The sequence below is a fragment of the Melospiza melodia genome, chromosome 7 (assembly GCF_035770615.1).
Source record: "Melospiza melodia melodia isolate bMelMel2 chromosome 7, bMelMel2.pri, whole genome shotgun sequence".
NCBI classification, from domain to species: domain Eukaryota; kingdom Metazoa; phylum Chordata; class Aves; order Passeriformes; family Passerellidae; genus Melospiza; species Melospiza melodia.
The window spans coordinates 11,650,977-11,676,693 of NC_086200.1; positions in this window are offsets into that span (position 1 = coordinate 11,650,977).

Here is a 25,717-nt window from a genome sequence, read left to right on the forward strand (position 1 = left end):
GGCACTGTTAGAAGGGTTCTGCTGTTACCTTCTTTGATGCCCAACTCCTCTGTGCCTCCAAAGAAAGAAAACTTGAAGTAACTCGTCTCCTGAGCTGCATCATCCTCAGGCAAAGGTCCCAAATGGTCATCTGGGGCAGAGTCCTGTGCATCCTCTTTGTCCCAGGGTATTTCCTCAGTCTGGTTTGCTCTTTGAAGGTCTTTCAAAGAATAAACCAGAATAGACGGAGGAAATGCCGTCTATTCTGGTGTGTTCTTTGAAAGGCCTCTTTCAAATCCGCAGCAATGGTGTAGGAGTTGTCTTCAGACAGTGAGGCAGTATCTCATCTCTTTCTTCTTTTTTTGGCTTTACTGAAATGAGATTGTTCAAGGATAGCAACACAGCACACGTCCTTTTCGGACACAGCTTCCCTAAGAGCCACCTTGCTCTGAATGTCTCCCTAAGCATATCCAAGCCCATTAAGGAGTGGTTCATTATCAAGGGTAAGCAGTGGGGAAACATCTGAGGTTGAAGTCTAAAGGCCGGAACAAGAGTCCTTTTTAATTAGCCACATCCTTAAGTGACTTTTCACTGAATACACAGTTACACAGAAATCAAGGTATTTAGCCCAGACTTCTTCCTGCCAGTAGAAACATCAAGAGCTAATAGGGTTTGCCCACAGAGCTGCACATCTCAGGGTCCCTGCACTGACCGTTCTCACCTTCACTTCTGGCAAGGAACACACGGCCTAGAAAGAAAAGATGACGGCACTACGTGCTGCTGTTGGAGGTCCCAGTTGAGGTCCGACGTCGCTGGTGGGAGCGGCTGCTCCTGCGGGATGTCCCCGACCATGTCCCCCTACGCCTGGGCCTCTCAGCACTCGCTGCTGTCCTCCTGCTCCTGTCCTGGCGACTCCTGGACCGCACAGTTTGAGTCGAGGCCCGGCGCTGCTGGCGGGAGCGGCTGCGTCTGGGGAATGGCCCTGACCATGTCTCCCTTCGCCTGGGCCTCTCAGCCCTTGTCCCTGTGCCACTGCTGCTGCCGCGGCGACTCCTGGAGCGGACAGGTGGACTCTGGGCCCAGCCTTGCTGGCGGGAGCGGCTGCGTCTGGGGGATGGCCCGGACCATGTCTCCCTTCGCCTGGGCCTCTCAGCCCTTGTCCCTGTCCCACTGCTCCTGTCACAGCAGCTCCTGGAGCGGACAGGTGGACTCCGGGCCCAGCCTTGCTGGCTTGAGCGCCTGCGTCTGGGGGATGGCCCTGACCATGTCTCCCTTCGCCTGGGCCTCTCAGCCCTTGTCCCTGTCCCACTGCTCCTGTCACAGCAGCTCCTGGAGCGGACAGGTGGACTCCGGGCCCAGCCTTGCTGGCGGGAGCGCCTGCGTCTGGGGGATGGCCCTGACCATGTCTCCCTTCGCCTGGGCCTCTCAGCCCTTGGCCCTGTCCCTCTGTTCCTGTCATGGCAACTCCTGGAGCGGACAGGTGGACTCTGGGCACGACCTTGCTGGCGGGAGCACCTGCGTCTGGGGGATGTCCGTGATGGTGTCTCCCTTTGCTTGGGCCTCTCAGCCCTTGGCCCTGTCCTACTGTTCCTGTCACGGTGACTCCTGGACCGGACAGGTGGACTCTGGGCGCGACTTTGCCGGCGAGAGGAGCTTCGCCTGCGGCTGGGCCCAGCATGTCTGGAATGGACCCTGTCCTCAGGGTCAGGGGACGTGCTGCGTGTTGCCCTTGATCTGCTGATGCTGCTGGTGTCCAGTGAGGAAGATGGCAGCGCCTGCTGCCATGCTCCGTGTTGGGGCCTGCTGTGGCTGCCCATCTCTGGAGATGGAGGTGGGGAAACCAGCACCAATGGCACAGGGCTGTGGGAGCTGGGGCTGATGGCCTCAGATTCTGACCAGCCACGAGCAGATTGTAGTCCTGACTGTCTGGCCGGCCTGGGGCCATTGAGCTCTGTCTCATCCCTGGAGGCTGTAAGGGCAAGCAGGAATGTCAAAGATCACCCAGGCCCCGGCCAAGCCAGGCCAGAGCAGTGCCCCCAGCCCTCCAGCAGTGGATGCTGCGCTCTGCCAAGCCCGGCCTGGGCACTCCCCTAGCCCAGGGACACCGGGGACTTTGACTCATACATGTTCCGAGCCCAGCACAGCTGTCACACTCCCATCTCTGTGTGCTGTTCCTCAGGCCAGAGCAGCGCCTGTGGGTGCCCTCAGCAGCACAGGAGGAGCACAGGAGCAATTGCCAGGGCCTGGGGAGGCAAACAAGCTCATAGCACTGAGAACAAAAAGTGTACCAGCACGTGGTTGTCTAGCCAAGCGCTTCTGCTTCTTCCTGCTTTGAGCCCTTGTCGAGACACAGGTTCCCTGCAGAGCCCCAGGTGCAGCTTCCCAACTTACCCCTGTTCCTCTGCCTCCTCCCTGCCCCCAGGGTAAAGGCACTCCCTGGCATTGCATTGGCCGTGCCTCACTCCTAGATCTGCGAAGGCATCGTTGTCCTCCCACGTTGGCTGTCTGATGGAGAAAGGAAGAGATGATGAATTTCTGCTGCTCTCCCTCACGGAGGTCCAGGGTGTCCCAGCTCTTTCTCCAGCACTTTTCCAAGTTGGGGGTGAAGCTGAAGCCCAGACTCACAGGACAGGGCAGGGCCAGGGCTCCTGGGGCAGGGCCTGGCACAGCACAGCACTTGCACCCTCCTGGCTGGTGGGCCAGGCAGAAGGACACCAACCTGAAGGGGACTCGGATCCCCAAGATGAACATTTCAACAGGGAATTCCCCACTGTCTCTGCACAGGGGGCACTGGAAATAGAAAGCACCAGCGCGCAAGGCCTGTCCCTGCAGGGCAAACACAGGCAGGGTGAGCGAGGCCCTGCTGCTGCTGCTGCTCCTGCTGAGCACCTGCTGTGCCCCAGGGCTCAGGGGAGGGCTCCTACCTGGATGCAGTCCCTGTGGAACCAGGCCTTTTTGCACGCTGGGCACACCAATGTTGTGAAGGTCTTTCTGTCCTCCACAGGTTCCATGCAGATGAGGCAAACGGTGTCCGGCTCAGGAGTCACATCCACCTCCTGCTCTGGACGGTGCTCAGGGCAGAAAGAGCTGGGGGCAAAGGGATGGGGAAAGTGAGAAATGCTGGATCATTCCCCAGGGGTGGCCATAAAGAGAGATGAGGTACCTGAACGGAGTAACGTATAGATTGACACAGCCGCCCTCCTTGGTACAGGGCAAGTGGAACCATCTGTCACAGTTCTCCCTGCAGCACATGATGGTTGCCCCGCTCTGGCCGCAGACGCAGCAGCGCTGGAAAGAGCCAAGCAGCTGCATCAGCAGCAGCAGCAGCAGCAGCAGCCTCGAGGCCTCCCCAGGCAGCCCCAGGGCTAAGGGCAGGGCGCAGGACGTGGCCGCTGCCGGCTCCCAGCCCACAGAGCCGCCAGCTGGAGGAGGGAGGCTGCTGTGCCAGGGCCTCTGTGCCAGAGCTGCTGGGAGCCAGACTTTGTCCCGACTGTTGGGCCGGCTGTTCTTTCCTGCAGTCTGGGCTAAGCTCTGGCAAACCTCGCCAGGCACAAATCTCCCTGCTCTTGTCAGGCTCTCACCTTCTGTGCCGCCCGCCGCACTGCAATTAGGAGATCTCGAGGGAGAAAGTTCATGAGTCCCCCGCGGTCCGTCTCTTGCTGAAATAGTAGAGTGGCGAAGAACTGCAGCCAAGGGGAGAAGCTGATGAGGAGGGGGCGGGAGGAGCTGCCCATTGCAAAGGTGGAGGGAGCGCCCGGAGCCACTCACCATGCAGAACACGTGGGCACAGAGCCCACCCTTCTGCAGTTTGTCACCGCACATGTCCGGGTCAGCCTCGGCACGGCGACACAGCATGCAGGCTGCAGGGGACAGAGCCAATGGCACCGGGCATGAGCAGCTGTGCGGGGCTCTGAGCCTGCAGCAGCATCGGCCCCAAGGCTGCTCTGTCCCTGCCTGGCTGATGGGCAGCGCTGGAGGCCTTGCAGAGCAGGGGCCATTGCGGGCACGGCTGTCCCAGGAGCTGCCCCCTGGCCCAGCTAGGCCCCACTTGGGCAGGAAGGAGGCTCCCAGCCCTGGCATGGCCGAGCAGCTCCTGCCTCCCCCTGCCTCTGTTCTGATCCCCACGCTGCCTGCTACCACAAGAGCCCCTGGGCCAAGCTATCAGAGAGCTGCTTTGCCTTCACCTGGCTCCCTGGCACCAGGACCCTCCTGCTTTCTGTCAGACATGGCGGCTGTCTACGCTGAGTCTATCTCCTCGAAGGACGTGGTCACTTCGAGGTGCCGTTCCTCTCTGTCTATGGGAGAAAAAAGGGGGGGGGGGGAGTTTGCAGAACAGGCCCAGAACCACGAGGCTCTACTCCCTGCTCAGCCCTGCGTGAGCCCTGCTCCTGTCTGTTTCTCCTCCCGTCGTCGCCTTGAGTAACACTGCAGTGTCCTCTGGCTGTTCCTCTGCTGATTCTGTGATTTTGGGAAGGGAGAGGCAGGTGAGCCTGCAGCACAGGCCCAGAGCCCCGAGGTGTGGGGCCCCTCTGGTCCCTGGGCAGCCACATCCCCGCCCTACCTTCTCCTCCCGTTGTCAGGTCGCACTGACACTCGGCTTGAGCCCCGCGTTCCCTTTTGTGGCCTTGGTGGCACAGGTCACAATGGCCACTCTGACATCAGCACCGTGTACCCAAAATCGGGGCAGCCATGGCCCCAGGTCCCTGGCAACCACTTGTGGCGGCCCCCTTGGGCACCGAGCTTCTAAAATGGTCCGAGCGTTTGCTCAGGGTGGAAGCAGGGCCAGGACTCCTGCAGCAAGTGCAGGGTCAAATGCCAGGCCCTGGGGCAGCCATCCAGGGTGGCACTGTAGGCAGGGAGGTGCTGTTCAGGCACTGCCACACTAGGGCTCCGGCCCCGGCCAAGGGAAATTTCTGCTCCTGCCCCTGGCAGGCGGTGGCCCAGAGAGCCCGTGCGGAGTCAGCTGCACTACAGGGATTCCATCCCTGCTCTAGGTGAACTGATGTTTTCATCAAGACCTGTCTGCAGAAAACTAAGATGAACCTGATTTGATGCTGCTGCTGATCACCATTGGGTACAGGAGATAAACCTGGACACCACCACAGCTGCCTCCGTTATCCTGCCATCATATGAACTAACAACTTTGACTTTCCATATAAATGGAAAAATTAGTATTAAGCTTCTGAGAAGCGTCATCTTTTATACTGACTCAGCAGAAAGACAGAAAATTCACTGAGAATTTTCTGTGTACATTTGACAGGAGAGCTTGCAACTGTCCTCCACTCAAGTCAAATACAGGAGGATGCTTTTCCTACATTATAGGAACTTTGCCAGTTTGGTCCATGCTTTCCTACTAGAAAATACATTGGAAAAAATTAGGAAGAGAAGCACAAACAATTCTTGTCAATTTTTCTCTTTCGTGTCTTTGCAAACATGCTCCTGGAAATGCAGATCCATGACTTGTGGAACAATCAGTGGCATCTCTGGGAAGCAGGGCAGGGACTGACAGGCAAGGACACACTGCACCTGCCTGATGCTGGGGCAGCAGGAGTTTGCCCATTTTCCTGTCTCCATGGGAGAGCCACCTTGGCTGGGAAACGATCCCTTCACTGGTCTAGGAGGGAGGCACAGCCAGTGCAATGCCAGGGAGCGCCTTTACCCTGGAGGCAGGGAGGAGGCAGAGGAAGAGGGGGGAAGTTAGGAAGCTGCACCCGGGGCTCTGCAGGGCTCCCGGCTAGGTCTCGAAGCACAAGGAGCCAGAAGAGCTTGGCCGGACAATCCCGAGCTCTGGACACCTTGTCCTCAGCACCGGGAACCCGTTTGCTTCTCCAGGACCTGGGCACTGCTCCCGTGCTGCTCATGCAATTACACACAGACACAGAGCTACCTGCTCTGTCTCAACCCTCTTCAGCACTGAACAGCACAACACAGTAACATGTTCTCTTCAGTACATGGTCTAATTATTAATAGTCCTGCAAAGACTCACATTCAAAGCACACACAAAAACCCCAAACCCTGGTACAAACCTTGCATCAACACAAAATGCATGTTGCTGTTCAGAAACACAGGGCAGCACTTTTGGCCAATGCTTTTTCCTATAAGATCTTTCAAAGGATTGCAAAAGTGACATTGTTTGGCAACTTCTTCAAGGAACAGACAGGAGAGGCTTCTGAGTTTTTAAAGATTTATTGGTTTGCTTTCACTTTCCTTTTGGCATCCTTACACTTCACCCAGCATTCCAGAAAATCGTGAAAATCCAAAATAATATCAGGGGAAGTTTCTGAATCCATTCATGTTTCTCCCAAAGACTTTCTTGACATACATACAAGTGACTGGTCCTATGACATACAGAGACGCAGTGGTTTCCCTGACTGGACATTACAAGACAACGTTATAGACTCCACTATACTAAAACACTTCTGTTGCCTGGTAATTACAAAGCCTGAAGCTCTTCTAGAGGCTTTTCCCAGTGCAACTTCATTAGGTTCCTCTCTGCCCAACTCTCGAGCCTCTCCAGGTCTCACTGAAGGGCAGCAGAGCCTTGTGGTGCCTCAGGCCCTGCTCCCAATTCTGTCCCATCAGCAAACACTGAGGGAACACTCTGTCCCTTCTGCCAGGTCACTGGGGAATAAGGCAAACAAGGCTGGGCCCAGCACGGCGCCCTGAGCTCACAGCTACCTAAGTTTGGAGCTCCCCTGTCCACTTCTCTGCCCCACTGTCCCTGAGCTGCCTCAGGGGCCTGTTATGGGAGGCAGGGACAAAGCCTTGCTGAAGTCCCAGCTGGCAACAACCACTGCTCTCCCCTCACAAGCCCAGCCAGTCACTGCAGCACAGGTGGCTATGGGATTGGTCAAGCATGGTTTCCATTCCTGTTATTCCACAGGCTTAGAGATGGCATCCAAGAGGAGCTGTTCTGTCACCTTTCTGGGGATGGAGCTGAGGCTGATGGCCCTGCAGTTTCCTGGCTCTTTCTTGGTGCCCTTTTGCAAGACTGCAGTGATGTTGGCTTTCCTCCACTGCTCATGCCTCTCTCCAGGGCTGTCTCCTTCCCTGACCTGCTGGCAGAGCACCCTGTGCCAGAGGCAGGAGCAGAGATTTCCCTTGGCCCCAAAAGGGAACACTGGGCTCAGGCCGAGTGTCAGTGCGACCTGACAACGGGAGGAGAAGGCATGAAGGAGCAGAGCTCACTCAGGGCTGAGCAGGCAGTAGAGCCCTCGTGGCTCTGGGCTTGCTCTGCAAGCTCCTTGGCCTCTACTTTCTCCACAGAGAGAGAGGAACAGCACCTCAAAGCGACCAGGAAACCCGGCCATGGAGCGAGGCTGGGGCTGTGACACCTCAGGGAAACCGGACACGGAGCGGGACTGGGGCTGTCAGCCCTCAGGGAAACTGGCAATGGAGTGGGGCTGGGGCTGAGACACCTCAGGGAAACTGGCCATGGAGCGGGACTGGGGCTGTGACACCTCAGGAAACCGGCCATGGAGTGGGACTGGGACTGTGACACCTCAGGAAAGCGGCCATGGAGCGAGACTGGGACTGCCAGCCCTCAGGAAACCCGGCCATGGGGCTGGGGCTGCAGCTGTGACACCTCAGGGAAAGCAGCCATTGGTGTGGCTTGGCCTTTGACACCTCAGGGAACTCACCATGGCAGCCACCTCCAGGGGTTTTGAAGTACTTGTTTCTTGGTTTAATGCCCTTCCAAGATCAATTTTCCTGATCCTTATCCATGTTTTGGACAAGTATTGCCTCCTGAACAGGCCACCTCCTGGATGTGCAATGATTCCATCTGATCCAGCTGTGCCTCTTCCTTTCTCAAGCGATGGACAGAGGGGCTCTATTGAAGGTGGCATTTCCTGCAGGAAGGGAGGCGATGCCAGACACAGCCACAGGAGGTAGTTGCTCTGCTTCTGGGCCTGAGCCCTGCTGAGGCTTGAGCTGCCCTCTCTGCTGCTTGGCACTGCGGGCACAGCCCGGATAAGATGGGCACAGCCCAGAGGAATTGTCCCGAGCAGGTTCAGGGCACTCGGGTACTGAGCTGTCCTGCTGGGCTCCCTCTGTGGGAGACATGTCCCAAAACCTGGGAGCGGCTGCACGGGGTGCCCGTGGTGGAGAAAGGGCAGAGGGGGAGAGCAAGGCTCCAGTGTGTCCTGAGAGGGCCTGGCTATGTGCCCGTGGGCTGTGGGAGCTGTTCCATGGGCAGGTGGGCAAGCAGGAGGGAGGGACGGAGGTTGGGAGCGACAGCTGTGGCACTGCAGATTTCCCCAAGCATTTAGTGAGGGTTTCCTGTGTGGCAGGGAGAGAGCCCCAGGGCCCTGGGCTGCTCCAGCTGCCCCTCCAGGCATGTTGCACAGGACCTGCAAAGAGCGTGGAGAGTGACCAGGAGCCACAGGCTCCCGCAGCCTTACCCCACCCCCTTGCAGTGCCCAATTCCCCAAGGGAGAAGGGGATCCCAACACACCATGGAAATGGTTCTGTAGCATCTGTGATCCCTCCTCGACTGGGATCATGACTTGGATTACTTGGAAATGCTGGTGAATGGTGCTTTGAAGACCTTGTCAGATGTTGGAGGCATGTTCTGAATGTACCTTTCCTGACAGAATAATCTGTGTCAGTATGCCAAGAGCTTACCATGAGCCAGTTCCCTTAAATTTCACTGAAGGTAGATCAGTTCTGGAAACCTTACCCTGCTCCCTTCTGGAGCCCTGAGGGATCCCACAGGATCGCTGTCAGTGGGAGGAAGGGGCATTTAGCTGTCCATCCTCCTCCCGTGTGCAATGCCACTGTGTCCTTCTGTGTGCTCTGTGCAGCCACAGAGAAGAGCAGAGAGGGAAGGGGCTGGGCCCAGGGCTGTGCCTGGGGGCTGAGCCTTTCTCAGCTCCTTTGCAGCCCCCAGGGAGCCCGAGCTGCTTCTGCTGCCACTGCTAAGCCCTGGCCCTGCCTGGGGCTGGGTTTCAAGCTGCTGGCTGCTCCAGGGAGTCCTTTCTGCCCCGACTGCCCCGCAAGGGGCTCCTTCCATCCCAGTGTGGGGCCACTGCAGGCACGAGGTCCCCCTGGCCCTGCTCCTGAGTGGAAGGCAGAGCCAAGGGAGTGCCTTGGAGGGCACCAATCACCCAGATGCCCTCACTGCCACTCGGGCCTGAAGGAGAATCTTCAGCAGTGCCATTGGAGCTGTTGTGTCCTGCCTTTCTTTGCAGCTGAGCCTGTTGCTCAAGGTGATCTGGCTTCCCAGCCCACATTCAGGATTGAGCCTCTGGGAGATGGTGAGGGTGCGCCAAGGCCTTTCCCCTGTGAGACCTGCCAGCTCAGAGCCCAAAGCTCGGCCAGGGGGGCATCGCTGCAGGTGCCAGGACAGAGCCATGCATGTGTGTGCCCTCACCCTGCACGATCCACCAACAACTTCTGCTCAGCACTGGCAAGTGTTTGAAGGACGGTGGGCCATGGCCCAGCTGAAAAAGCCCAGATGATTTGTTGATTTTATCCGATTTTGCATAAGCATGACGTTCTGAACATGCCATTAAAGAAATGGAGAATTTCTCCATCTTTTAAGGTGTACTTTTTGTTTCTCAAGTGATGGGCCAAAAGTTAGGACAGAAGGAGGTGTTTCCCCAACAAAGCAGAGGCCGATTGGCAGCCCCTGCTGCAGGAAGGAAGTCCAAGCCAAGCACAGGCATGGGCACAGGCACAGAAGGTAATTGCTGTGCCAGGCTCAGCAGGGCTCAGCCATTGGCAGAGCTGTGTGGCTGCAGCTCTTCTTCTTCTACCAGGGCCTCCCTTGCACAGCCCGGCAAAGCTGGAGGTGCCTTTGGAGCTCGTTCAGAGCCCTGGGAAAAGGGGACTCATGCACCAACGTCCCTCCCGCTGCAGCTGCTCCGGAGCTGGCCCTGAGTGCCCAGAGTCCCAAGGCACAGGAGCAGCCCCGAGCGGGAGCCCTGCCGCGAGCCCAGGGCCAGAGCCAGCCTTGGCTCCCGACTGGGCAGGGGCTGCACTGGGTCCTGACAGGGCCTGACTCTGTGCCCTGGGGCGGGGGGAGCTGTCACGGGGCAGGGAGGGCCAGGGCTGGCAGGGGCTGCTCAGGGATGGGTGTGGCCCGTGTCCCTCCAAGCAGCGACTGCCCAAAAAGCTGCGCTGCCCCCGGGCTCTCCTCTCGGCCTGCTGGGCTTTGTTGGGTGGCACAGCCTGTGCCACGGGGCGGCAAGGTCCCTGCAGGCCCCAGCTCTGGGGGAAACGGAGAATGTCCTGCCCGCATCCACCGTGCTGCCAGCTCAGCAGTGCAGCACAGCACGGGCTGACGCTCCCCATCGCTCCCACAGGTGTGCTGGAACCACAGCACATGTTCCTGATTCCCAGAAGGGCCTTGGAAGGGGTTTCTGTCAGGGAACAGGCTTCTGGCTAGGGTTTCTGGCAGGCCTGCTTGTCTTGGAGCTGATCTTCATCTTATGCTCTGTCCGAAGTTGGACTTGCTGGAAGAGAAAAGGGTGAGTGTTTAGTTCACCTTTCCCTCAAAGAGCTTCTTTTGAAAGTCTACGTCAGACAGAAAACATTCCCAGTGAGGTTGCAGTGTAGGGGTGGCCAGTCCTTGATTGTCCAAAGAACTCTGCTGAGGGTTCTGCTGCTGCCCAGAGCTTTCATTGGCCTCCTAATTGCTGGGCCTTGTCCTGGGGGGCCCCGCTGGGGCTGCAGCCAGTGCTGGCTCCCACTGAGGCTGCCTGGCCAAGAGCAGCCCCAGGGGCACAGGGCAGAGGCAAAGCACGGTGGGGAGGAGAAAGAGCAGGGACGAGATTGCCCTTGAAAGGCAGGGGAAGGGAGAATGTTACTTATCGGAAGAAGCCCCAAAGAGCGGCTGGAAGGGGTGCTGCCTGATCAAGGACCCCCGAGAAGCGGAGGGAGGTCGTATCGGCTGATGGGGTGTCCCGAGGAGCGGCTGGGGAGAGTGGGGGTGTCCTTTAGTGGGGAGGAGCAGCCGGAGCGCTTGCACGGTCCGGTGGTGGGGAGGCCGGCGGGGCCTGTTGGAGTAGGCTCAGCCCGGCCGGTGGGCACGGCTCACCCTGCCCGCCCGCAGGACCACGGCGCAGTTCCTGTTGGAGGCGGACCTGCACGGGCTGCTGAAGCTGGACACGCTGATCCCGAACGCGCCGCCTGCGCCATGGCAGCGCAAGGCCAAGGAGAGCGGCCCTGGGCCCAGCCCTGTCGGCGTGTCCCCCATAAAGCCGGCATGTCGCTCCCACAGCCCCAGGAAGACGCCATCCAAGACACCCGGTGAGCGCCGGCCACCGGCGGCAGAGGTTGAGTGCGGGAGCCTGGCCCAGGCTGCTTGTCCGTAGCCATGGGGCCCTGGGCTCCCTGCCACGCTGCCCTACCGGCTGCTGCTCAGGCAGGAGGAGGTGGGCTGTGCTCCTGACAGCCACCCACCTCCTTGCCAGCATGAGGGGCAGAGCTCTGAGCACTGGGGCTGGCGAGCTGCTGTTCGGCCAGCTGAGCCTTGCTGGCACAGCTGGATGCTAGGACGAGTGTGGGCAGGACTGTCAGCTGACAGCTTTACATCCTGTGAGCGTTTTTGTATCTTCCCCTTATCTCTGGACTCTGGAATTGTTGCACTAGACCCAAGGAGTTGCACCACACAGTCCCTAACCAACTTGGTGGCAGGGAGGAAAATATAAGTTAGTTGGGACTGGGTGGCATGAGACCTCAGAGTCCTACTTGTCTGGTGGGTGTGATGTGGAAGAGTGTTGGGTTTGCTCCCGTGAAAGCTCGAATATAGGCTGTTAAATAGCTGTAAGACAATATTTTCATATGTGAATGCAGGTAAATCTGGATCCAAAATTCAAAGCACCCCCACAAAGGCTGGGGGGGATCGCTACATTCCCAAACGCAGCACTATGCAGATGGAGATGGCAAATTTCCTCCTAACCAAAGAGAATGACCCTGCTGAGGATTCCCCTACCAAGAAGGTGAGCATGTTGCTAAGTTACAATTACTTAAACAACCGCTACTCCTTCCTGCCCCTTTACAGAGCAGTGAACAATAGGTTCTATCAAGGGGGCACATGGCACTGACAAGTCCCAGCCATCACTACTTGCAGCTCTGGGCTTCAGGAGCCTAGGATGAGACTGAAGCTGTAGAGACTGCCATGCACTCGAAGCCTATGCTGCTTCTGGTAGCAAAATTTAGCTTTTGACTAACGAGGCTTTAAAATGTAGCAGGCAACAAAAACACAAAGCTGTAAGCCTATGCAAAGTGAAACTGCTGGTGGTAGCTATTCTAGGACAAGGTCTCCACAGGGAACGCTTCTGGAATGTTTTACACTGTGTTCTGAAATCTGTTTGTGAAGCATTTGGTCGCTTTGTGGCTGTGGCTTTTCCCTCTGGCAATGACACTGAATTTGCCATTGTTTGAAAATGTGAGCAGGACAATGTATGAAAGTCTGAGGAAAACTGCTTTGACCTGCCTCTGTGTGACTGACCCTTGCAGCACAGTCAAACATCTTCAGATTCTAAGAGAAGGGGACTTAGGTGTCTGTTTAAATTGTACTGTGGGAATTGTTTTAAATGCATTGCACTGAGGGTGATTTGTCTCTGTAGGAGCAACAGAAAGCCTGGGCAGTGAATCTGAATGGTTTTGATGTGGAAGAGGCAAAGATCCTCCACCTCAGAGGAAAACCACAGAATGCTCCAGAAGGTATGATACAGGCTCCGTGTGAGCTGAATCAGCAGGAGGGATCAGGTCAGGGGAACAGCAACACAGAGGCTCTGTGTGTGGTCACAGGAGAAATCAGCTGGTTTCTGAGAGCTGTACAGGCTGGAGTCTCCTTTCTTAAGGTTCCTGAGGTCGAGGGAGGGCATAACAGTTAAAGTGAATTTATTTAGGAGAGTTGCTATGACTGCCAGTTGGTCACCTGTTACAGGGCTTGCAAGGGTCTTCAGGGTGGAGAGAGAGATGAGAATCTTGACCTCATATTCAGAAGGCTTGATTTAATATTTTATGATATATATTACATTATTACTATACTAAAAGAAATAGAAGGAAAGTTCTCAGAAGCTAGCTAAGCTAAGAATAGGAAAAGAATGAATAAACAAAGGGCTGTTTCTCAGCAGAGGGTGAGACCCAGCTCCGCTGTGAGTGGTCAGTAAATCCAAACATTCACCCAAGACTGATCATGCATCCACCTGTTGCATTCCCCAGCAGCAGATAACCATTGTTTACCTTTTGTTGCTGAGGCCACAGCTTCTCAGAAGGGGGAAAAATCCTAAAGAAAGGATTTTTATGGAAAGATGTCGGTGACAGCTACCGGTACTGCAGGTTCCAAACGTTCATGAAGTCTGTAAGAGCATCAAAGCCTCTGCTGTGCACTTTCTAGCTTAAACTGCAACTAAATATAATGGGATTCAAAAACCCAAGTGTTTGTTAAATTTGTTTCCATGAATGAGGAAATTGTAGCTCACCCCTGCTCAGCAGTTCATTCTGCCAGTGATTTTAGTGCACTGCAGGCTTGTGAGTGTTTCTCTTAGGACTTTATTTTCACTCCAAGGGATTCCTAGTTGGGTGAGCAGCACTCAGCTGGGAGGAAACTAACTCAGGTTAACAAACCTGTTCCCCTGCACACAGACTATCAGAATAACCTGAAAGTGCTCTACAGTCAGAAAATGGCACCTGGATTGAGCAGGAAGAAGAGCAGATATATTCCCTCAAAGCCAGAACGGGTCTTGGATGCACCAGAGATATTCAACGACTACTGTAAGTAGGCTACAGGTGTGGAGAGCATTATTAATAATTGGTTAGCTGAGAAAGGCCACACTGATATAATGCCGCTGGTTAAGCTGAAGGAGAAAAGTCAGCAGTCAGCAAGCTGAAAGGAAGAGTCAGCAGCGACCTTGCTGCAACATGAGGATAGGGAGTTGAGATTAGTCCTGAATATATCCTAAGAATATGTAGAAAGTATCAAAAGTAGAACCATAGGAATGTAGAAGTAGGCGTAGGTGCTGATATGTAAGCTGACCAATCCTGAGCTCAACTTTTGCAATATGTATGAAGCTCATTATGAACTGTATTTAACCCGCCGTACTGATCAATAAAATCGAGCCTGTGATGATCAAACTGATGTCCTGGTTCCCTTCCGCCGACAAATGGTGGAGAATGCGGGCATAACTGAATCTCTGCCCTTTTTCTCGGATTAAAAGAAAAAGGGATTACGCCACGGTCGAGGAAGTTGGGTTTGGGTCCCAGCAGCCGGGACGGTGCCGGAATTTGAAGCACCCTTAAGGTTCACAACTGTGACTTAAGCCAATACGTGTCCGCCGGAGCCTGGAGAGCTGCAACAGCGCGCGCTGATTAATAGGTATGGATAGGCAAGCGGCATATGATTTATTTACCGCCTATTTAGAGCAGCGTGGGATAAAAGGGATAGATTTAAAAAAGGAGCTACCAGAGTTATTAGCTTATGGCCATGCTAAGGGTATCTTTTCTAATCCTCATACAGTTCATGAGCTAGCAGAGTGGAAGAAGTTTGGGGAAATATTGTGGGATACAATACTAGACGATGATAAGTCAGCAAAGAAATTCGGGAAGTTATGGCGGGTGGTGTATAACACGTTACTTCAGCAGGTCTCTGAGAGAAAGGCAGCAGAAACGGCAACAGAAGCTCATAAGAGGAATATAGGGTATGGTCGTGAAGATGATCCCCTGGCACCTTCTGTAACTAAGGTACTTATGCCTAAGAGTCCCCAGCAAAGTGGTGTGGAGGATTTTCCTATAGGCGCAGTGGAACCGTCTGCACATTTCCTGTCAGAGGGGGAGGGCGAGTCGGATGGTGGGGGTAGGAGCAAGCCAGCTTTGCCTCCGCCACCAGCTTCAGGCGGGTCAGATGGTGGGGGTAAGAGCAAGCCAGCTTTGCCTCCGCCACCAGCTTCAGGTGGGTCGGATGGTGGGGGTTGGAGCAAGTCAACTTCGCCTCCGCCGCCAGCTTTGCCTCCGCCACTTCCCCTGGGTGAGCCGGCTCCGGTTTCACTGTCAGCTCCAGCGGGGGGGCCGCTTCCCCCGCGCGAGCCAGCCTCTGCTCCACTGCCTTCCCTGTGCGAAAGCTCGGGGTCTGTACCAAAGCGCCAGCAGCATACACCCTTAAAGGGCCAGATCCCATCCCAGGGGCACACCGTGATCCATGGGGGGAGATGGCTAAACAGAGGAGGGAAGCTTGGGCTGCTTTGGCGAAAGAAGTAATGCAAATGGGGGATGGTGAGGCGGTGGAAATAGCTTCTAGTCTTGCATGTCCAGTCACATACACACCACAGTATGATGCACAGGGGAACCTTACGCATAATATAGCAGAATATACTCCCTTAGATTGGAAGCTGTTAACTCAGCTACGTTCTACGGTTAGTCAGTTTGGAGTAAAAAGTGAACCTGTTAAGCAAATGTTAGATTATCTTTTTAATACTCAGGTTTTATGTCTTAATGATTTAAGAGGAATAGTTCGGTTGATATTCACTCAGCATCAGCAGTTATTGTTTAATGCACATGACCCATTACATGGAGTAACAGTAAAGGAGCTGATTGGCTTAGGGGCATTTTTACATTCAGAGGCACAGATGATATCGGGAGAAGATAAACTTAGAGAGTCTATGCAGTTAGTGCATGCTGCAATAGACATGGTTAAAGAGCCAGGAGGGTTACCGGCTTATATGGGCATTAAACAAGGTAGAGAAGAATCATTTGGAAATTTTATCGATAGAGCAGCTACTGCTATAGATCGGGCTGGTGTTGCAGAGCGCTATTGAAAACGTGTGCCTTGCAAAATAGCAATCCAGCAACCCAAAGAGTGTTAGCTACTTTAGGGGCAAATTGGACTATTGAGGAAGCATTAGAGCGAATGGCATTAATGCCAACAGCTTCACAGGCATTTATAGCAGAAGCCTTAAAGGAATTAGGATTAGGGTTGCAAAAGCATAGTCTACTCAAAATCAGGTGTTAGCTGCTCTTGCTCCTCTCCAAAGCGGCTCACTGGCAGTCACGTAAAGAGGCTCGAGACCATTCATCAAGTGTTACCAATACAGCAATGAGGGACAGACACAAGTTGCCGCCCTGACATCGGAGACACCAGCTGCTGCCGTAACATCGCTGCTACCTCCTGTCTGCAACCCGCAACAACCGGGAGCCTCGGCTTGGACTTATCAGCAGCAGTAGACGTCACACTAATGACGAACCGGCCTGAGAGGATACCCACTGGAATAAAGGGTCCTCTTATATTAAATGGACAAACATGTGGAGCATTATTGCTGGGACGTTCCTCTATAACTATGTTGGGATTATTTGTTTTGCCTGGTGTTATCGATGCGGACTTTACAGGGGAAATACAAATTATGGCTTACACCCTTTATCCTCCGATTAAAATTACAAAAGGACAACGCATTGCACAATTGGTACCACTGTCACAAATGACATCAGGAATACAATCATTTACTGGGCAAGCACGGGATGAAAAAGGTTTTGGCTCTACTGGTGTTACACTTTTAACTGTGGATTTACAAAATAGACCAAAACAAAAGGTTGAAATTACCTATGGGCATCAAAGCATAACCCTTTATGGATTATTGGATACAGGAGCAGATACTAGCATCATTTCTCCAGAAGCATGGCCACAACATTGGCCTCTATTTCCCTCATCAAACATGCTCACAGGAGTGGGAGGATTTACATTGGCAAGCAGGTCGCCGTCTTTGTCTGTGTGCATTGAGAATCAGCAAATATCTGCTGTGTTTTCAATTGTTCAACTGCCTCCTACAGTTTCCTGCTTAATTGGAAGGGACATTTTAACACAATTGGGAGTGGTGTTAACTAATCAGCACCCTTTGGGGTAATTGCCATTGCTTGGACTTTCCCCATTCCACTCACCTGGAAAACGGATACACCGGTGGTGGTTAAGCAATGGCCATTAAAAGGGGAGAGTCTTATGCATGCCCATGAATTGGTACAGGAACAATATACAAAAGGGCACCTACGACTGTCCACAAGCCCTTGGAATACACCTATTTTTGTAATCAAAAAGAAATCAGGGAAATATCATTTGATACATGATTTGAGGGCTGTAAATGACCAAATGGAACCAATGGGGGCCTTACAGCCTGGTCTTCCAAATCCAGCTATGATTCCAGAACACTGGCCACTTTTAATTATTGACCTAAAGGATTGTTTTTTCACTATTGGCCTGCATCCTGATGACATGAAGAGATTTGCATTTACTTTACCAGCAATAAATCGTGGGGAACCAGATAAAAGATTTGAATGGACATCTCTTCCGCAGGGCATACGCAACTCTCCCACTTTATGTCAGCTTTATGTTGATGCTGCATTACAGCCACTACGTCGTAAATGGCCAGCAACTATAATATATCATTACATGGACGATATTTTGTTTGCACAGCAACAGCCATTCTCCTCTTTACAGATTAACACCATTAAAAATACTCTTGCTGCATATTCACTTGTTATTGCTGCAGAGAAAATTCAGACTACAAAGCCCTGGAAATATTTGGGATGGACTTTGACGGATCAAATAGTGATACCACAAAAATTGGAATTACAATTGAACATTAAAACTCTACATGATGCACAGAAGTTGCTGGGAGACTTACAGTGGCTGAAGCCTATTGTGGGAATACCAAATCACTTATTAGAAGCCCTACGGCCTTTGTTAAAAGGCGTGGACCCTACTACTCCTGTACACCTGACAAAGGAGCATCGTCTTGCCTTGCAGCAAATCAGTAACTGTGTACAGCAAGGGTATGTGTCTCGTCGACAATTCGACCACCCCATTGACCTTACTATCTGGAATAGCCCTTGCCACTTGCTTGGTGCTCTCTCTCAGTTGCAAAAGAAAACAGGGGAGATACGGGTGTTGGAATGGTTATCACCACCACTACAGCATAAGAAAACAATATCTTCAAAAATTGAACAATTGGCTGCATTAATCAAAAAGGGGCGTCTCAGAATTCTTGAAGTGGATGGTAGAGAACCTGCTAATATTAGATTGCCTATGGAAAAAGAAACCTTGGACTGGTACTTGATAAATTCAAAGAATTTACAAGAAGCATTATTGATGTCACCTGCTAAAGTAGAGACTAGTAAATTAGTGCCTAGAGTTTTGCAATGGATGACAGAATGGAACTGGATTACTCGACCTTTGAGAGAAGAAAACCCCATAGAAGGAGCTATTACAGCTTTTACAGATGCAGGAAAGAAATCAAGGCGTGCTGCTGTTACCTGGCAAGAAAAAGGACAATGGAAGCATCAACTCCTCACAGCAGCTTACAAACTTTGGAATTGTTAGCAGTAGTATGGGCGGTGTCCAACTCACAGGAGCCTTTAAATGTGGTCACAGACCCTATGTATGTTGCAGGAGTAGTCAAACGAATAGAGGAAGCAGCAATTAAGGAAGTGAATAATAAACGATTGTATGAGTTACTGATACAGTTAAGGAAAGCTTTACGGGAAAGAGCAAACGGTACCCTTAAGCAGTATATTGAAAAACATCAAGATTTGGCAGATCCACAAGCATGTTTGGCTAAGGTTTTGTATGTGATTAATCATTTATGCATTTTTGGGGAAGATGATACCCCCCTTGCAATGAAACATCATCCGAGGTCAGATCAGGAAAATACTAAGGAAACAGAGGTCTGGGTTAAGTATAAGAACCCAAGTACAGGATTATGGGAAAAACCTGCAAAGGTATTATATTGGGGTCGGGGGTATCTTTGTGTTTCCTCACCTACAGGGCCTTTGTGGGTGCCTGCTAAGTGGACTAAACCTGTTTTTGATGCAGCCTCTGGTGAGTCGCCTTACGGAGGAGGACAAGGAGCGACTGGGGAAGAAACTGCTTCTAGTCCTACAACCACTACTGTTACAATTGAAGGGGTACTTGGAAGCGGTGGACAGAGCACTGACACGTCACTACCGGACGGCCCAGGAGTTGATTGGTTTCATTGACTCAATATCAACTTTTCATTTAACAGATCCAGCGAAACTACATTGCCTTGACTGTCACAATTCACATTGTGCTGCCTGGATAGCTCTACGTTGTGGGGGTTGTAAAAGAACTTTTTGGATAGAACAATCATTATTACGGGATTTGTGGTGTCATACTTGTGAACACGAGCATACGTGGGGAAAAAGCTGGCAAGATGAATTAAGGAGACAAACAGGGCAAAACGCATATATAGCTTTAAATCTTTATGAGTCTCCTGAACAGAAGGTTCTTGCTTATTATCGATGGGAAATACAATGTACTGTGAATAGAATTAAGGTTCAAAGTAAATCACGTATAGTTTCTATAAGGTGTAGGAAATTAGTGCCTTTAACACAGCATTCAGTTGTAGGACCCTTCCAAGGGGATCCTGATGGACCATTAGATTGCTGCGTTGATAAGTTGCAAAAATTAAGTTTGAAAGTGGCAGGACCAGTGAAATTAGGAGCAGCAAGATTGAAGACAGATAAGAAAAAGAAGGCAAAAAAGAGAAGGGTCTCATTTGAATAGGGGTATCAGTGATTGCTAATTAATTTTCTATGATTAGAACACTTTTACAGTTGTGGGACCCTCAGGAAGATATAGTTGTTGAGGAGGATAACGAACAAGAACTACGATTACGAAATAAGATACACCTTGTGTTAAAGAAAGACCTTGAGCTGTTAGCCTCATATAGTAAAAAGGCTGAAGAGGCTTTGCGATCACCACCATTGAATTGGTTGCTTTGGGTTGAAGAACCAGAATTTTATACTGGTCCTTACTTACATTCGCTTCCTTGTTATGTTTGCAAAAAGGATAAAGATAAATGCTATGCATGGGTAGCTTTGCATTGTGCAGATTGTAATCAGGTTTATTGGTATTCACAGAAGTCATTGGGATATTTATGGTGTACATCTTGTTTTGGAAAGTGGATTCGAAATCATATCTGGGTTAGAGCTCTTGAACAAAGTACTGGCCTGCCAGGACGGACAGGATTACAGCTCTTTGAGAGTGCAGAACAAGTGGTTATAGCATATCTTAGGTGGAAGTTACAGGAAAACCTTAGAATATTTGAAATTACTAAAGCCTCACGCATCATAGCAGCTCGCCGCAAAGCTGATTTGCCTTCAAACTTACCTCGTGCTATACTTGTGAGCAAGGATGCTGATTTAGAATTAGATCAGTATATTCAAGAATTGACTCAGCCTTACAATAGACAATCTAGCAAACCAGGGAAAAGACAGCGAAGAAAGGAGAAACAATGTAAGCAGAAGGAAGAAAAGGAGAAGCAAAGCAAGCAGAAAGAAAAATGAGGTTTGTTTTTGTTATACTGCTCAATGCTGTAGCAAGTGAAGCAGTAGGAGTAACACACTTTAGTCAACCAAGGGAAAATTTATGGGTAACACTTGCTAATCAAACTAACCAATCATCACTTTGTCTTAGTCTTGGAGGAGTCACTAACCCATTTCGAACATGCCTGGTGGGACTTCCGGTGTGGTGTCCGGGAGAATTTTGCAGTTTGATAAACAATCAAACCTTATGTATGTCTAACATGTCAAACATCACATTGCCGGTGCAACAAGGGTATACTGCAGGTCAGAGTGATGGCTATCATCAATGCTTACTAATCCAATCACTTAACACCTCTTTGCATTCTCCTCCTGAAGAATTGGATCTTTTTGGAAGTACAAATGCCAGCATATCTAACACTACAGCTGGTGGATGGTTTAGCTTCAAACTTTTGGGTGCTCAGAATTTAAACCAACCTAAAGAAACATGGGCCACCCTAGATTCATCCCTGAATGTGAGTGAATTCTCTCCACAGCATTACAGTCAATGTAACGGCACAAATATCACAGCACCAATGAAATTACCCACAGGAATATTTTTGATTTGTGGAGACAGGGCATGGAATGGTATACCAGCTAAACCACAGGGTGGGCCCTGTTTTTTGGGAAAATTGTCACTGTTTCATCCTAATGTGTCCTTGCTAATGCAGCTGAGTCAAAATTCAAACAGGAGAAAACGTAGCATCCATGACTTAGACTGCAGCAAGATAGGAGATCCACGGTTTTGGGGCACATTCAAACAGGTGGTGGTTTCAACTATCTTACCAGGAGGATCTGCCAATAAAGCCATGAATTTGACAAAACAATTAGGATGCTGGGCAAGGGATGAGCTGAACAAGACATCACAAATTCTAGACATGTTAACTGCAGATGTGCAAAGTGTTAACCATGCTGTTTTGCAAAATAGAGCTGCTGTAGATTTTTTGCTCTTAGCACAAGGACATGGATGTGAAGAGTTTGAGGGAATGTGTTGCATGAATCTGTCTGATCATTCAGTGTCCATTCACACTAAGATAAAAGAATTATCACAGGGACTTCACAAACTTAAGGAAGAAGACGGTTTAGGAATTGACGAATGGCTTAAAGGCTTGGGACTCGGACCGTGGCTGAGGAACCTTGTGATCTATGCTATAGGACTGCTGGGTGTAATCTTACTGTTTTTGCTTATTTTGCCTTGTATCTTTAACTGTATTCAAAACATGGTCAGCCGTACAATAGCAAAAACATGGCAAACTAATCTCCTTGCACAAGAAGAAAACGGGGGAAATGTGGAGAGTATTATTAATAATTGGTTAGCTGAGAAAGGCCACACTGATATAATGCCGCTGGTTAAACTGAAGGAGAAAAGTCAGCAGTCAGCAAGCTGAAAGGAAGAGTCAGCAGCGACCTTGCTGCAACATGAGGATAGGGAGTTGAGATTAGTCCTGAATATATCCTAAGAATATGTAGAAAGTATCAAAAGTAGAACCATAGGAATGTAGAAGTAGGCGTAGGTGCTGATATGCAAGCTGACCAATCCTGAGCTCAACTTTTGCAATATGTATGAAGCTCATTATTAACTGTATTTAACCCGCCATACTGATCAATAAAATCGAGCCTGTGATGATCAAATTGATGTCCTGGTTCCCTTCCGCCGACAAGCAAGATATTAGGAAGGTTAAAGCTTAAGAATGGAGCTCTGTGTGTTGTGTTTTAAGGCTTACAAGCAGGTATTGTATTCGAAATAAGCAAGCATTGTTTTAAGCAAAGGTACGTGTGCTTATGGTGTGTGAAAAATTGTAAAAGTTTAGTAGTAATAAAATGGTTCTAAAAATAGTAATACAATTAGAGTAATAATAATTTGGACAATTTGAATTAGGACAATACAAGACAACAAATACAAAGAGTTACGGACCTCTGGGTACCTTTTTCTGGGCAGCATGAGCCCGAAAAAGGACCCCCGCTAACAAAGATTAACCCTTAAAAACAATAGCCCATTGCATATTCATGCACTTCATACATGATGCATAAATTCCATTCAAACACAGGATTCTGTCTGGTCAGTGTCAGCTTCTTCCTCTGAATCCTAACAGCACCTTCGAGGCAGGAAGAAGTTCGTTTCTTCTGGTAAGAGAGCAATAAATTATTTTTCTCTGAAAGATTCAGGTGTCCTGTGGCTGCTATCTCGCTGGAAGTCCTTTCTTTAAAAAAGTATCCTACGTGGCATCGTTTCTATTTTAACAATTTTTATAACCTAAAACTATATTTAACATGGTACTTAAGAGAATTAATACAGCATTACTTTCTAACACAACACATATAATATTCATTTAATATTTGCGAAAAGCCAATCATAAAATACAGGCATTTTCACATTTACCATATGTATTTTGGTGTATTGATTAGTAGTGCTGTATTAACAGTTTAATAATAAATGTAGTCTTGTAATTAAAAGGTAACTTTTGTAGTTAAAAGAAGAACTATGTCAGTGAGGTTTTTTTAAAGGAAGGAATGAGGCACTCGCATCAGATAGCAGCCACAGGACACCTGAATCTTTCAGAAAAAAGAATTTTTTGCTCTCTTACCAGAAGAAACGAACTTCTTCCCGCCTCAAAGGGGCTGTTAGGATTAGAAGGAAGAAGTTGATGATGGCCAGACAGAATCCTGTGTTTGAATGGAATTTATGCATCATGTATGAAGTGCATGAATGTGCAACGGGTTATTGTTTTTAAGGGTTAATCTTTGTTAACCGGTGCCCATTTTCAGGCTCGTGCTGCCCAGAAAAAGGTACCCGGACATCCATAATTCTTTGTATTTGTTGTCTCGTATTGTTCTAATTCAAATTGTCCAAATTATTATTACTCTAATTGTATTACTGTTTTTAGAACCATTTTATTACTATTAAACTTTTAAAATTTTAAAAACAAGTGATTGGCGTTTTTCACAGGAGTTGAGTCCCAAATATATTTTGGTGTCGCTGAGAGAGGTATTTTTAATTCATTTGATGAAGGGGGTACTTTTGGATCTCTCAGGAGTGCAAAGGGGAGCAGGGGAAGCGCTGAGTGCCTAGAGTGGGGGGATGCTGGAGAAAGGGGACCCTGGAACACCTGATGTAAAATTTCAATAGCGAATGTGAATTTTACTTCTATACCTTTTATTTTAAAGCAAGCACGCAGCGCTGGGTGGCTGGGGAGTCACTGCTCCACTCATAGCACACACAGTTCAGTAAATTATATATACTGTTTTTAAGCCTACAAAGCATTTTCCAATATGCTTGGTTAGTCCAAATTAGCAAATATCAATAAGCTGGGAGCAGTAATTTCACAATATTTCTAGGTGGTCATTGATTGCTATCCTTCTTGTGATTGTCTGGAGGGAGGCCTTGCACTGGTGTCTGCTACATGATTTGTCAAGTGCATCAAGCTTTTTATTATACATAAGCTTTTAATTGCTTTGTTACAATATCTCTTAGCTTTACCCCAACTTCCTCTATTTTATTCTAAGCATCAGTCGTCTTGCTGCCTCATCTCTTTTGCTCTACTATACTTCTTTGATTTTGATGCTTTATTTGTCTATTTGGTCAGAAAGTTTCAAAACCTTTCTTTGTGTCTTGTTTTGGACACAGCAGATAGAAGCATTTGCTGATTCCATTCCCAATTGGCACGTGTCACAAAAACAATTTCCACAGAATCAGGGGAGGGTGAGCCCTGGGACCCCCAAAACCCCCTCAGCATGCCTGAGCAGGACCCGGGAGAGGGGGAATGCCCAGGACCCACAGGCCCCCCATCAGCTGTGAGAAGAGGGACCCCCATAAGCCCAAAATAAGGACACTGGAAACGAGGCACTCCTGGGAGAGGTTTTTGGAATTCCTGATTTTTGGAGGTATTTCTGGCCACCAGACACTCAGTGACTTCTAGAGATGGACTTGGCCAGTGGGACCTTCAAAGTCAATGTCCTGGCTTAGGGCAATTTTGGGAGGAAAAACTCTAAAGGTGTTTCCTGTAGAAGAGCAAAGTCAAGTGGCCCCTCCTCCAGCTGGTTCTGGAAAAGTATTTTCTTTGAGAGAAGTGGAAAAAACTGTTTATTGAACAGGCAAAGCACTCACCAGCCCCAAAAATGAACAGTATTAAACAATAAAATCTCTTGCTGCTCCAAAAGAGATGACAAACTCACAAAGTCCCTCCGTGAGCTGTAGCATGGCTTGCTCAGTCTCTTATCAGTCTCTCTGGTGCTGGAAATGCCGTGGCCCAGCCCCGGTGGGGCACAGGTGTGAGCACCTGGTGCTCTTCTGGGTGTTCAATCCAGAGCAGGTTTAGACAGGTCCAAAGAAAAGGATAAACCAAAAACCACAGTCCAGGGAGCTTCTCTTCCTCTGCTAGCTCAAACTGACTAACAGCAAAGGAGGGCTCTGTCCCGCTGTCTGTCCATCTGCAGACAAGAGAGGAGCAGGAATGTGGAGGAGTGAGAGAGGTTCTGAAAACAAACTCCGTGCTTCTTCTTCCTCCCTCTCTGCTCTCAGAACCAGTATTAAAGGTGCAAAGCTTATTTCAGACAAATGGGGATACGAGCATCATAATTTCACCCCTGGGACCCCCAAAAGACCCTCAGCCTGTGTAAGCAGGACCCAGGAGAGGGGGAATGCCCAGGCCCCACAGCCCCCCCAGCAGCTCTGAGAAGAGGGACCCCCATAAGCCCAAAGTGAGGACACTGGAAACAGGGAACTCCTGGGAGAGGTTTTTGGACTCCTTGATTTTTGGAGGTATTTCTGGCCACCAGATGTCCGGTGACTTCTAGAGATGGACTTGGCCAGTGGGACCTCCGAAGGCAATGCACTCACATCTTGTTTTTCCCCCAAATCAGGATTTCCCATTCCCAAACCTCATCTGGATGGAGAAGGCTGTGAGGAAGAGGAAGATGCCCCAGGGCACTGAGGCAGGTGAGAAGGAAGTCAGTGCCCCTTTTCCCCTCTGTCCTGCTCCGTCTCCCAGCCCAGCACGGCCCCAGGTGCAGCACAGCCCCACTGCTGATGCTGTCCAGCCAGGGATGCTCTGGGGGGATCTCCTTCCCCTTCCCTGTGGCACGGAGGCAAATCCCAGCCTCTCCTTGTCCTTCCTCCCCCAGGGAAGGAGCTGAGGATGGAGACCAGGGAGGACAAATCCTCACAGCAGAACCTGGTGGAAGAGGCCATTTTGAGCGGCTCCAGGGCACAGGAATCCACTGGGGAGGAAAAGCCCCGGAGATCCCTCAAGAGGAGGGGCTGCAAACCCAGCCCAGGGTGCTCCGAGGAGGAGAGACTCAGCCTGTGCCTGGAAGGCAGCCAGAGATCTGGCCAGAGCGCTGAAGTGGTGGTCCATCAGCAGCTTGATGATGGCAAGAAGTCCCACCAAGCTTGGAATGTGGGAAGAGTTTCGGCAGGAGCGACCAC